This window comes from Vanessa atalanta, chromosome 21 (assembly GCF_905147765.1).
Source record: "Vanessa atalanta chromosome 21, ilVanAtal1.2, whole genome shotgun sequence".
In the NCBI taxonomy this organism is placed as follows: domain Eukaryota; kingdom Metazoa; phylum Arthropoda; class Insecta; order Lepidoptera; family Nymphalidae; genus Vanessa; species Vanessa atalanta.
This window is the reverse complement of record NC_061891.1, coordinates 4736509-4751738: the sequence shown is the minus strand read 5'-3', so window position 1 is coordinate 4751738 and position 15230 is coordinate 4736509. Positions and strand designations below refer to the sequence as shown.

Genomic DNA, 15230 nt, shown 5'->3' with positions numbered 1-15230 from the left:
AAGTAGACTCATGAAGGCACTTTTGAATCGTACTGTCATAGTGTTGAATTAATGAAAAGCCACCCGTTCTGAAAGTAGATTCTACCGAGAAGAACCAGCAAGTAACTCAGTAGTTACTCTTTTTCACCATTCTAATTACAAAAATCTACTAATATACATCGCTTAAGATAGTAAGACATTATATTCGTCTCTTGTTCCAAATGTGACCTTTGTCCCGTTTGCAGTTGAAGCACTCGAAGCTTAGAGTAGTAGTGTAAAAGCTTTAATTAAAGTATAACACCTCGCCTCATTCCCTCCACTGTTTACACGATTCAGTAAATTTTGCCGAAGATGGGATTTGCGATTTCAAGGGGAAATGCTTCTAATTTATACTTGTATATAGTTAAAACCTTAATGTTAACAAATCAACACGGACAGTAAGACTGACTAATAAAAAAAGCTATAACAAAACATATGTTATTATATGTACAATTACGACTGATTCTTTTGTCTTGTAGCTATATACATATACAGGATCACAGATCCTGAGGTTCTGAGTTCAAAGCCCTCAGCTGGTCTCCCTTGAGATTGACCGGCGTGACCGGAATCGGTCAGAATCGTCATATCTATTAACAGAGATTCGGTTTCTTCAGCAGTTAAATTTTACGTGTTTCTTTTGTTGATGTCCACTAGATCAACGAGGCAGTCAAGAAGAGATATTTGAATACCAATATTCTACGTATATGTTAGAATTAATGAATTTACACGGATATACGACCTCATTATAAGAATGACAACAACACACAGCGTGATTAACGATTTAAAGATTGTCAGTTGAGAGACGTCAATGGTAAAAAATATAAAACGGGCACGTGGCCCAAAGATGGAAATATAAAGATTTAATGGTATATCTGTCAGTGTGTGTTCCTTTGTTGAGTGAGGCACTTGGTCTCTTGGTCTTGGGACAGCGCCAGCGCCGGACGTGCGTACTGACTGAATTAGTAAAATCAACATGTCGGACGACAATAGTAATCGCTTAGATAGCTATCGATGTGAATCTCCGACATATATGTACATATATCTTTTAAATGCAACATATATATAGCAGGTTCCGCACGATAAATCGAATTAATCGGACCATGGGCCGTTATAAACATAGACGGCAGACTCATGCTATGTCATGTTATACTCAATATATATACGGATGCGGTTTCTCTCAGGTTTGAGACGTTTCCTTCCGAACCAATGAAGCTTTTTTCAAAATTTAAGCATAATACCTATTGAATAAAGATTTTGACTTAGATTTATTGTTAATTCAATTGTTATTTAACGGTTAGGAAGGAAAATTAATTTGCAATATATATAAATTGAATTCAAAAATAAGTCTTAAAAGCACCCTTCAAATGCAGAACGACCTGGCACAGATCCAAAACTGCAAGACCAAATGGAGAATAGCACATAAATTACTTTTACACGACCTACATATAGTCAGCACTGGCGAGTCAACCTCACTTTCTCATTCCCAATATGCTGTAACAGTCACGTCTTCAATTTTGAATTTGTAGGTAAAATTTTAAAAGTAAAAGAGTTGACAAGCGCGCAAGCTGAACTTTATATGCCCTTACTCTCATAATCGCTGGGATAATGGGCCCAGTCATTCCAAATTTGACACGGCCGAAAATAATCCGGTCGCAGAACCAACGTGCTTATTACGCATATGTTAATTAGTCATTTTTAATCACGGTAAACAAACCGACAGCATGGCAGGCACGCATGTAGTTTTCGTTTGAAAAAATATCTGAACCATACATACCTCGACCTTCGTCGGCACTAAGTTATCTCTAAACAGGGAAACTAATGTTCTACAGTAACAGCCTGCAAATTTCCCACTGCTGAGCTAAGGGTTCCTCTTCCTTTAAGGATAAGCTTAGGGATACTCCACCACGCTGCTCCAATGCGGGTTGGTGGAAACATATATGGCAGAATTTCGTTGAGATTAGACACATGCAGGTTTCCTTCAGCGCCGAGCACGAGATGAATTATAAACACAAATTAAACACATGAAAATTCAGTGGTGCTTGCCTGGGTTTCAACCCTAAATCGTCGGTTAAGAGACTCTCGTTCTAACCACTGGGCCAAATCGGATCTATTAATGTTCAGAGCGCACCACATGCCTTTGGTTTTATAATCTGTACTCTGTAATACTTAATGTATATTTTACTTAAAGTTTTTTCCATAAAGGTCTTGATCTAATCTGTGAAAATAATGTTTGTATTTTGTACTATTTTGGTGGTTAATAAAATTAAAGTAGGCATGATAATTGCTGAGCGCCACGGCATATTGTTGTTTAAAAATATATATGTAAAAATGTAACAGCCTGTATATATAAATTAGTTGAAACTTATTACATCGCTATAAATAAATGATAACAACTAACGTAATATATAAATTTTATCAATACGTTTTGTTTCAAAGATGGATTACCATTTGAAATAACTAACTTCGTTATTGGAAATTAAACTCTTCACCAAGATAACAAAGCTCAAATTGAAATTGAATCGATTAGGTTTGAAATTTTAATTGGACTATCACTCAAGATGCGGATTAGATTACCATCCGGCTTTATTTGATATTTTGCAATTATATATTGCTCAATAAATACAATTCAAAGACATTCCTACAAAGGGTTCGAATTCCCAAATGTTAGTATAAGTATATTTTTTCAGACAATAATAACTAATCTATTGTTTACAATTAAAAGTTATGTCTCGTGTATAATTTATTAATTTCAATAATTTATTTAAACAAGTATCATACTGATGACTAAATATACCGGGACAATTTCTACACCAACATTATAAATGCATAACTTGCATGCATTGTTGGTGGTAGGGCTTTGTGCAAGCCCGTCTGGGTAGGTACCACCCACTCATCAGATATTCTACCGCCAAATAACAGTACACTGTATTGTTGTGTTCCGGTTAGAAGGGTGAGTGAGCCAGTGTAATCACAGGCATGTATGCATTTTTCAAATAAGTTAAAATAAAAATTACTAATGACTTGGTGGTATCTTTAAGGTTACACACAGCTCAAAGATCATACTTAGTCATATCTGCAAAAATGCTATAGAAATTAATAGTTATGATACATAAGAACGGGCAATAATTATAAAGAATAAATGCTGCCGATGTATTCATTAAAAAAATATTTCAATTATAAAAAAGTAACAATTTTTTGTTATTTATATTTCGAAATTTATATCAAGAGCTGTGTATTTAATTCACATTGCACAAGGTATTACAGCAAATGCGTCAGAGACCGAGTTCAAAATATAAATAATATCAAATCATTTCGAAATGTTTCAAGCGATTCGACTGTTTCGTTTAAAGGCAAGATGATGACTTCAAAATAAAAATTATTATTTCTTTGATTTCTTACAAATCAAAGTTTCTATAATTAACTCGTAAAAAGAGATAACCGCTTTGTTATTCTAATAATTTGCCCTAAAGCGAATATGTAACATAATTTATTAATTCATCTCATTTCCAAAATGTATCTATGGATGTAATAATCCTTTTTAGTTCTAATATGGAATTAAAATTATACATCTGAAATTTCATTACAAACAAGGAATTAATACGTATAATTAACAACACAAAGGACAAGAAGCTTAATGCGGAAATCCAATTAAAATTACAATGCACTTGTAGTACATTGACAATTTCAATGAAATTGCAGTTCGCACGCAATTCTTCAAAAACCTCAACATTGTTATAAAATTTGATGACCAACGTATTGTCAACTAAATATGCTCTCCACCAAGTCGATCGCTTCTATCGGCCTCTGTCGTCGAGGCCGATGTTGATATTGAAGTTAATCGATCCGTCTGTTTGTAACACAATATATGTATTGATCAAGTGCAATTTTCCACATTAAACTGGGATAGCCAAATAGCATTTCCAGAGGATGAACGACTAGGAAGAGAACAAATAGCCTTTAAAATTTGCAACATGAGATACAGCTTTGGAAACAGTTTACTTGCAATTTCATTTTCTATGAACAGAGAACATTTAACTAAGACCAGAATAAATATGAGACTTTGTAAAAACCCACATTTTCACTTGCATATACATATAGCTATACCTCTGCATGTCTGGGTAATCCACTCAGACCTTATTTATTGGCCCCTCACTATTCTCAATACCACCAATAATATATGCGATAGTGATCTTTAATTTCAACGATATAAAGCCTATAATATAACAAATGTGTTCATTTGTCGCCAACCTCCAGTGGGGTTATTACACTAAGTGCTCGTAAAGTATTTCGTGTTCTTTAACATTGAAAAAAATAATAGTAAAGACGGCCTACACGAAATTTTACGATGTTTTAATAAATCTTATTTTGTGCAAATTATTTTTCTGTGAATATCGATGAATAAATAGATCAGATGGTAAGTTATGTTTTTGATTATTCGTATGCTGAGTCACTATCGAAACCAACTGTATAACCTAAAGGATGACCTGCCTTTGTGGCTAGTTTATGGGCTACCAAATCTTGGGTTCGAATATCAAAAACAAAATATACTGTATTCAAATAGGCTTTTACGAGTACTTTTGAATCGCCATTTAACAAACCATAATGTAAATGAAGTTACCTCAGGTTCAGAATGCAATTTTTACCGAAAAGAAACGGCAAGAAACTCAGTACTTACCTACTCTTTTTCAACATTTAAAAACACAAAGTCGTGTTAGTTAAATACAATTATACTTATATGTATGTAATACATCCTGCCTGGAAGTTAACCAGTATTAACTCCACGCTTTTTTATCATCTATATAATCTTGTATTGAATAATTTAATAACAATGTTCTTTTTTTATATTGGATCTAGTCCGTAACAATCGTATATTATCTTTAAAAAAAAACCTAGCAGTAGCCTAAAGTTCGAAAAGTTTAAAATATAATTTTGGATATGTAAAGTGATTTGTCTGATATCTCCCTGTATCGTATAGGATTGCAGTTTTATTTATTTGTTAGTGTGGAAACAGAAAGTGTCCTTGTATTTGTGCACACACTCATTCGTAGTTGGTTAGTATTTGATATTGCCCATTTTGAATGCAAACCAGGAGAGCTAGTAGTAGTAGACTATTAAAAAATACTCCTTTAAAAAAAAGTAAATACCGATAAAAGTGATTCAAGCTTAAATATCTTCTTTCTAGACTAAGACCTACTCCTCCTCTTGTGGAGGTATTTCCATCAGACTGTTATACGGGTTGATGGACAGATGGGGCAAATTTTCAACCGACATATGCCTCACGATATTTTCCTTCATAAGAATATTCAGAGGCCTATATGAAATCGCTATCATTGGTTGAATATCACGTATTCTCTCATAGATTATCTTGGTTTAGGTGAGTTAGTGACCTTAACAAATCTAAAGTGAGCCCTATTCCCTTAAAGAACAAAATAATTGTCTTTCTAATACAACTCTCTGCAAAATAGCGCTTGTCTCGTGTTTAGAATTTTCGGTGCATGTCTAATAAGCAAAGATACACTGTCTTGCATCAACATTTCGCTCTGATGAGACCTTTTTCCACATTATACACACCTAGACCGTATAACGTACACCTGTGCTAACATTTGACTTTGATGAACTGGTGACGTCATTACTCAAATTGGAAGAAATTTTGCTCATTTAAATATAACTAGTCTTTGACCAGTGGTCGAAATTCAATTAAAGTCATTATTTTTAAGATGAATTTGTCTCTAAATTTTCATATTTCGAACAATTTTTTTTTTTGATGGAGTCTTGTCAACTTGTCAGGCTTCCAAAATAAATTAAAAAAAAAAACACAGTTAACAGAGGTGTTACAGTAACAGAACTGTTTCTTATTTGCCTGTTTATATATATCGATTCGTACATATATATAATATAAGGGTGAAATATCATAAGGATAAATATCAAACGATTTTTTATTAGCCTAATAATTGTTGCTACACTTTCTATTGTTATTCTTATTTATGTAAAAGTAATTTTATTCGTTTCTCAATAACATTTTTATTTACTACGTCTTTTATACGGGGTTTGTTTATATGCTTTAAGAAGACTTTAAATAAATATCAAAAGATTCACCTTTAATCTTTTATTTATCGATAAATAACATTAGTAAACGACTCAACTAATAATATATCTTCTTGTATATTGTAATTTTGAATATATACATATAATAACATATAAAGAACGCTTTTGGTTTATTTAGTAGTACTGCATTTTGAAATAGAACGCAATGGAATTTCAATATATATTAAAAATTTTTAACTATAAACCCGTCCTTAGAATATTCTAGAAAAAATAATTATTATAAAATGTATACTATAATATTTCCTAATATTAAAAATACATTTATATTAAACGGAATATAATACTCTGAAATATGACAACGATACATATATAAACATATCCGAAGAAATAATTTCGAAGGTTAGATTAGTTAAGTTACTAATATATCTTATAAATGCTAATTACGACAGAACGGCTGGTCGAACCTGAATAAAATTTGGCACAGAGATAGATTAAAGTCTGGAATAGCACATATGCTCTTTCTTATCCCTGATAAACGTACCTAACACACCACCTCAAACGCGTTTGAAAACTAGTAGCTCATACTTTAAAAAAGTTCATTTTAAATAATGCTTATTCACAACAGAAGATTAAATACAATTAATTTCGCTGTCAACATAAATGAGTTTAAGGAGAACATCATAACAAAAAAAAAATATTTTAAAATTATTATTTGTTTGATATATATTTAATATTTTCAATATATAAAAATAACGAAATATTTTACCCGCTCAAGCCACCAATTGTAGTGGTGACCTTCACAGAGTCGTGGGTATAATTAATTAGTACAATATTTTTATTTAACAAATTATACGTAGTCGTAATATTAATAACTAATTTACACGTATCGTGACGATTACATTTAAAAAATAATGATGTTAATTTTTAACTGGTAACATTGAATTAAATAGCTTTTATTTTACATAATATGAATAAGCAGTGATTTAAAATATGTATAAATTGATTTGGATTAATCATACAATTACTTGTTAAATAACACAATTTGTAACGAAATGTGAACGCTTTAACGTTATAAACTCTACACAGAATAGATACAATAATATAAAGAACGGATACATTCAGTGACAATTTCCTATTCCTCTTAAGCCACTGAAGTATAGGAACCAATCAAAAAACATCTCGAACAGCCCTTAGGCAATATTACAGCGAGATATAACGTTATTTTGTGTACGCAATAAAATAACGCTCGCGTTATCTGTTCACCCTTTAACACAGAGCTCACCGATCTGTCACATAACATAAAAAAACACCACATACAATTTAAAAAATAATATTTAAAATTAGAACATTAGAAAAAATTTTGATACGTACGCGCGCGGTCGTAGTGTCGTTCGGAGTCCGACGCCACCCCGAGTGGTCGGGAGGCGAGTTGAGTCGCGAGTGAGTAGCGAAGCGCCGCGTCCGCCCTTATACGTCCGCCCTAACCCCAACACGAAGGCGGTAGGCGGATCTATAGAGAGCTGTTAATTTAATAGTATTAGTGAATATTAGTGTGACATTAATTAATAAATAAATAATCTATCGTAATGTGATAAGAGGCAAATTCATAAGTTTAATTTATGAGTCTTTTGAGTGTCAAGTCAAATAATAAGAAAATAAATTGTTAATCCTTTGAAAAATTCAATCCATTAACTAAAAAGTAGCTCATATTAGTAGTTATATTAACTCATATTAAGTCATAAAGGTAATTTTTTCATTATAAACCATATATTTAACCATTAATCATTTTTAAACCATTGAAATATAAAAAATAAGTGTAATATGTTGTTGTAACAGCTCTTAGTGATATTAATTCGACACCGTCTCTGTCACACCACCGCGGGTTGTCAACAAAATATTATTAGTCGTCATCTACGCCACCGCCCGTCTACTGAAAAATTCTTAAGCGGATACAACACTAACGTCTAACGCTTTAATTTACTCTTTAACTGATAAACGTTTTTAATATACTTTAATAATCTTAACTAAAATATAAAATAAACTCTTTTTACTAACACTTTGACGTTTTTTACAATAAAGTAGGCATCGTTGGTTCTAGATTTTAATAGCACGCTAATTCAAATCGCTTGAAATACTTAGGTGTTAAGAGTTGCAATAAATTTGATATAATGAATGAAAATGAATGGTATTGAATGACACATATATATAGTCTTAACTGTTATCTCGATAAATATAACATTTTGATTTTTTTATATAAGTATCTTTTTATGGGGATGATTTAGCGTTCACTAAAGTATATTTGTGGGCGCTAAATATATCGCTAAAAAATCATCCAGCTAAATTCGTTACTTAAAAGACTTCAAAGACCACTTTTTGGGCTTTAAAATAATACGCCTTTGCCGCTTTTATTTAAAAAAAAGTAACGTAAAAATAGTTCGCTTTAACAAGGTTTTTAATGTCTTCTCAGCGGAAAGGAATATATTGAAAAGTACTCTTTATATTGAATGACTGGAGGAAATGTCACGAAGCGACAGATGGCGACGATTTGATTATGAAACTTTTTAATTTATTTCCCATTTTCATTTTATTAACGGCCAGTATTCGAACTCAAGTTAGTTTTTATTTGCGTACTAGATACTCAACCTGGCTTTGCACGAGTATTATAACGGTATACGTAGAACTTTCATTATAGGTTTTCAAGGGCAAACATAAAAAACAAAAAATACTGTATTTTTTTCTGGGGCCTTAGTATCCTTTGCGAAAGTATGCAAAACAACTCATCAAAGTTTCATCACAATCGGCTTAGTAAAACAGAACAAACACATGAGTGTATATAATTCTTCTATTATATACTACACAAGGTTTAATCTATGTGCCATATATAATTCCAATAATCAAAAATTTTACCTTTAATAAAAGTAAACGTATTTTTTATTAGTATTTATAATAAATTATTTATGTCCGAGAGTTTAATGAAATACAAACAATAATAAATATGATAAAATTCAATAACAGAATTAAATTACAATAATCAATCCTTCGCAACCACAGATATAAGTGTTGCAACACACTTGGTACACAGCGAAAAACTAAAGGAATATTAAAATAATTAATACTAAGTACAGTTACAAGTGAATATTAATAGATAATGGTGATTTCAAACATTGGCAAGGACGTATGCTGAATTTGTGTTTATAATTCATTTCCTGGAGGGCTATTCTGGAACAAGAAACTCGAACTAGTAATTATAAAATTCGTAGGATAATGTATCAAAATGGCGTATCACTTTAAGTCAATTGTTAACATATCACGAGTGACACACGAAGTGAATTCTTATAGAATCGTCCTGCTGTTCGGCGGTGAAAGAAAACATCGTGAGGAAACTTGAATGTGTTAGAAGAAATTCCACATATGCGTCCACCAAACCGTATGCTGCGTGCGTATCTTGACCTTGAAAAGGTGAGAGGGAGAGAGTAAGGCCCAACAGAGAAAGATTTATTGACTATACATTACTTTTATTTTACTTTTATAGTGAAACTAATGATATCAAGGATCGTATTTGTCTTCAGCTATGTGACAGCTCAAATTAATATATATATATATATATATATATATATATATATAGTATTCCAGTATTACTCGCAGGTTTTGTGAAACAGTTTATCGCATCGCTCAGGCATCGCGAGTTTTTCCATCTGTGCCTAATACCTTACCCTACGTAATATACTCGTACCAATATTTCCAACTTCAATTATCTGAAAAGGTATTTTATTAACATTATTACTGTTTCTTCAGATGCAATTTGTAGCTCGTTAACTTTTAACACTAGATATATATCGAGACTTTGCTTGGTGTAATTTAGTTTTACTAATATTTTTACATGTCTATCGATTTTCTTAAATATGGTTTGATGAGAACACGAACTTAGTCTTAATTTATTGCATGAAATTGGGAAGTGCATCTACTTATATGATAACGCTATATACGAAAAGCTTCTCTAAAATGTGTCGCATATTCTGATATAAGTTAATAATACATACGTTGGGTTAGTAGTTTTTCATTTAACAATACAAAAAACGTCTCCTTATTTATAAATTAGTACTGCAGTTAATTGCTTTTAAAATGTCACTATATATAAATTATATTACGCAATTATTTATTTTAATATTCAAAGTTGAAATTATTCAGATACATATTTTACTAACAGCAATGTTGAATGTATTTTTCATTTTTGAATACCGTTTCCGAAATAAGCACCTCGAACCTGAGAAGAACCGGCGAAAGAAACTCAGCGGGTTCTTTTTTTTCAATTGTCATATATTAAATTGCAAGATTCACGCCTGCTTAGAAAATACGTTATATTCGTTCCCACCTTCAAAGTAATCGGATCAACAAAACTTTTTCTATGTTAGGATAACGGAAAATTCCAGTCTAAGCTGTGCACATGAGACACAGATAACGGAAGAAAATTCCACTAAGCTGTGCGCATGAAAAATGAGAAAGCAAAGCGTTACAAGAGGGTTGGCGGTAAAACGGGGGTGTAGAATTGTATGTCACGGCGCCAATAGAAGGGGGACTTTATATTACGTCATACATTTTGATAGGATTATCAAATAGTAATGTCTACTGACACTATATTAAGCAATTTATATCTTAAATATAGCTTTCGTGTAAAGCAAGGAGGCGCTTGATCGCGTTTAAATCGTCAGGTTATAAGATTGTATTGAGACTGAAGCTACCACCCATTTGTAGGCAAAGATAATAACATCTGTAGAATCTTATTATGGAAACGATTTTGACTCAGGCAACTTGCCTTTGTAGAGTTGAAAACTTGACAGTATAAATTTACCATTACTTTTCGTAATTCAACGTTTCACTAATTCTATCGAAATTATTCGTATTATTCTGAATATGTATGTACAATATAAAGTTCCTGTGAATGTTTATCGTTGAGCTAAGACTGCTTTACTGAGGAGGAGGTATGGAGTTATATCGTTCTTGCTGCTCGAATGCAGGTTCGTTCGACACATGCCGGTTTCCTTGCGAGAATTTCCTTTACTACCGTGCACGAGATCAATAGTAAATACAAATTAAGCACATGAAGATTCAGAAGTTCTGGTCACTGAAGGATCTCTGCTTCCGTTATTTTATAGAAAATGTATTATTGTAATAATTCATCTCATGCTCAGCGGTCAAGGAAAACATTATGGGGAAACCCGCATGTGTCTATTTTCAACGAAATTCTGTCACACGTGAGACCACCAGCTCGCATTGGAGCAGCGTGGTGGAATATGCCCAAACCTTCTCCTCAAAAGGAGAGGAGGCCTTAGCCCAGCAGTCGGAAATTCACAGGCTGTTGTTACTGTGTAAGCATATTGTGACGTAGCCGTAAGTATTCCTTCGTTATTAAAAACATCCCTAAGGGAATCTCGAGCTCCAATATTATAAATAGACTGGACAGCTCTTTTTTGCAGAATAAAAACAGTTTCATTATCTGTAGCGTTACATCAAACCTTATTCATTTGTAAAAAATCTGAATTCATTGAAAGGTTACTAATCAATTTATCCTAATATCAAGTATGATATATTTTTCCTATTAACATTCGAAAGGCTAACGGTCTCGTGATACGATGATAAGCCTAATCAATGCTCTGCCATGGGATTTATGCCATAAATATTATATCCTTCGTGTATGTATCCATGTAATTACACTGACTGAATCACCTTTTAAATTGGAATACCGCCATTTTGCTTTCTTCGGTAAACATTTTGAGCAATCCATTTTGCGAAATAATAATTCACAATAAAAAATATGGACCAAAAAGGTTAACTAATAATAAATATTTTCTTTCTTATTATTATAATATGTAGCACTTAATGACGAAGTAAAAGGGCAGACGAGGGAGTAATGAGCGGTGGTGAAGAGAGACACAGGATTGATGACACAGGAGAGCATTATGCCGTTTCCCGTCACGGCATATGACTCAGTCTTACACCCAACATGCGCCAATACATATTTCACATAAAAAGTAATTTATCCTTTGAAGATTTTTTATTTAATATGTCACATTAAAAATAACAAGACCGCATTCATAACGACTTTTATAGTCGATTGAAATTAAAGACACGTAAAATCATACAATGTTAATAACAAATAAAAAATAAATCCATTTTAATACACGCGAATACACAAATACGAATACGATGGATACACAGTTTACTGTTTGAATTATTTGTATGCGACTAATGATGTGAAGATTATAACGATACCCCATAAATCTAAACCTTTTCAGACATTTCAAAGTTATTTTGGAATAAAGAATCACACCTACGATCATACATGAACCCTAAAACATAATAGTTTTTGCTTGGGTTGTCTCGTAATTATAATTATGCAATTTCCAGCTTTTTGACAGATCGGACCAGCAAGTTCGTCGTCGACAGTGCATACATTGTCGTTAATTCTGGTATTCCACAAGGATATTTAGTCCATTTTTTTTTCTTCTGCCTATCAATGTCATGATGCAAATTGTGCTAATATTTACTGATGAACACGAACCGAAGAAACTGGTACTGCTTCTTCCATTTGACCGCATTTACGTAGAGCGACTCGAATTATCGACCAAGCTCTTTCCGATCTACTTTGCTGCTTTTTGGCTTTGCAAAGGATGTTGGATCTGTCTCATCACTTCACTCTGCATCTTCTACCACATCTTTCGTGGGTAATATTCTGAGGAATTGTATGGATTGATCTCGACCACTAAATTTACCTTCGGACAACGCGTCAGAATTCCAAATATCATCGACACCTTTGAACATCCACACATTTGAACACGTAAACCTTAAACAGAGATTGCTGATTCAAACGTCTGAATTTTGATATGCTTAATTTGTGTTTATAATTTATTTCGTGCTCGGCATTGAATGAAAATATCGTAAATATACCTACACAATTAAATATCCTGTAAATTCGCAGGATCGCCGGTAGAAGCTGGATGAAGGAAACAGAGGACTGAGCAACGTGGCACGCTCTGAGGGAGGCCTATGTCCAGCAGTGGACAGCAGTAGGCTGATGATATACCTGCACAAATCAGATTACACCACCACATCATATATATACATATATTTGTCGAGCTGCATTGGTGCTTTGTGCTGGAATAGGCTCCAAATATTCTCTTCGAATAGAGAGATAGCATTATTTCGGCATTGCGACATTCATCCGTTACTGTACTAACTCTATTTTGCGGTGGAATATATTGTCTTGAGTGGGCGGTACTCACTCAGATGCGCTTGCATGGTGTTGCAATATTTTCCTGGCGAGTAAGGACGCTATTGAACGCTACACCCTCTGCACCAAACGGAATTTCATTTGAAAATATTTTTCATACAATAACTTTAATTAAAAAATATTCATTACTCTTTAATAGATAGCATTTATTGCAACTATGTACATATTACAAGTATTCACTACAAGGTCGAACAAACACCCTTTTCACATTCTTTGTTAAGCTTTGAGAGAAATTGTTTGCGGGACTCGCCTTTGTTGCTGAATCGAGATACGCGACGCAATGTCAACTAAATTAAAATAGTTACAATGTACACTTTATGAATAGTGGCATAAAGATTAGTTTTCATTAAACAAACGTGCGTATTGGGTCACCGGTTACGCGGTTATGTGAAGTGCTGTTTTTTTTACTTTTTAAAGTGTTGTTTGTGGTTTGTTATTGTTTTATCACGCTTAAAGTTAAAATCTCGTATTTTTACTTATAACTGGAGTTATATGATAATTTTATTACATACATTTTGCAAAGTTAACTATATGGGAATATCATATACCATGAATATTTTTACTTTTAAATCTATAAGTAACATCAACAGTCACAATTGAGTTTTTTTACCAAAATGTCAAGTGTGTGGTATTTAGTAATATATATTTTTTTATATAGCTTATATAGTATAGGGACATCTGTATTCAATTAGTAATATTTCCTATATAGTAATCACAAATGTACAAATTACATTATACCAAGAATAGGTTTCCACCTAACATAAGTACTTGTCCTTACTAGTAACTTACTAGGTTTTGGGTTCCTAACTTATTATAGATTAAGTCATGTGTATGTAACACAATAAATGATATTTTTTAAAGTTCCCGAACCAGGCTTAACATAAGAATGAGCGTTTGTATAAATAACATTTGGACATTAACAGCCTGTAAATTTTCCCACTGCTGGGCTAAAGGCCTCCTCTTCCTTTGAGGAGAAGGTTTGGAGCATATTCCACCACGCTGCTCTAATGCGGGTTGGCGGAATTCACATGTGGCAGAATTTCATTGAAATTACACACATGCAGGTTTCCTCACGATGTTTTCCTTCACCGCCGAGCACGAGATGAATTATAAACACAAATTAAGCACATGAAAATTCAGTGGTGCCTGCCTGGGTTTGAACCCGAAATCATCAGTTAAGATGCACGCGTTCTAACTACTGGGCCATCTCGGCTCATAAGTAAAATAACATTTAGGTACAATTAATTTACTATTAAACACATTGTTAATATATGAAATATATCAGTCAAATGAGAAAAATCTTCATTTACAAAACATCTGCTAAACCACGTTATTAATTCAAGTACTTGTTTATGACGAAGAAATTCGACAAACCATTTCATTATAGAGTCTCGCAGACGCAGATTGTAAATAGCAGCTATTGTTTCGTGCGTGAACTGTTAAGAGGATATATCATGAACTGTCAAGGGGTTATCATTTTCATAATTCATTGTATTTGATATTACACTGGATCACTCACTGTTCAAATTGGGATAAAACGAAACAAACGACAGTATCAATTTATAAGCGATTCTTAGTGTAGTGTATGAGGGTTGACATTTAGTGTTGTTGTTATTTGAGCCAGTGTGTGTAAGCCCACTACAGGTATAGAGGACAAAGACATAACAAAAAAGGTTAAACTCTTGTCTATTTTTTTTGGCTGATAATCGCTTCCTGTGAAATAAGCAATTATAGCATAAACGATATTATTTTAAATATATATTTCTGATATATTTATTTGTCGTTCTTCTTGCGTATATATGTGACATTATTTCCGGACGCCTGGAATAGTTTTGACAATCAATAACCAAGAGCAATTCAAATACGCTTCAAATTAAAT

The 15230-nt window shown here is 32.9% G+C and overlaps 1 protein-coding gene across 2 annotated transcripts in view; it reads right to left on the bottom strand.

The window, feature by feature from the left end:
* Positions 1-7490, bottom strand: part of LOC125072320 (U8-agatoxin-Ao1a-like) — a 50166-nt gene extending 42676 nt beyond the window's left edge. For both annotated transcript variants that reach the window (XM_047682905.1, XM_047682906.1), the window contains exon 1: positions 7435-7490. The gene's annotated coding sequence lies outside the window, so the exon portion shown is untranslated. The remainder of the gene's footprint in view (positions 1-7434) is intronic.
* Positions 7491-15230: the final 7740 nt, after the last annotated feature.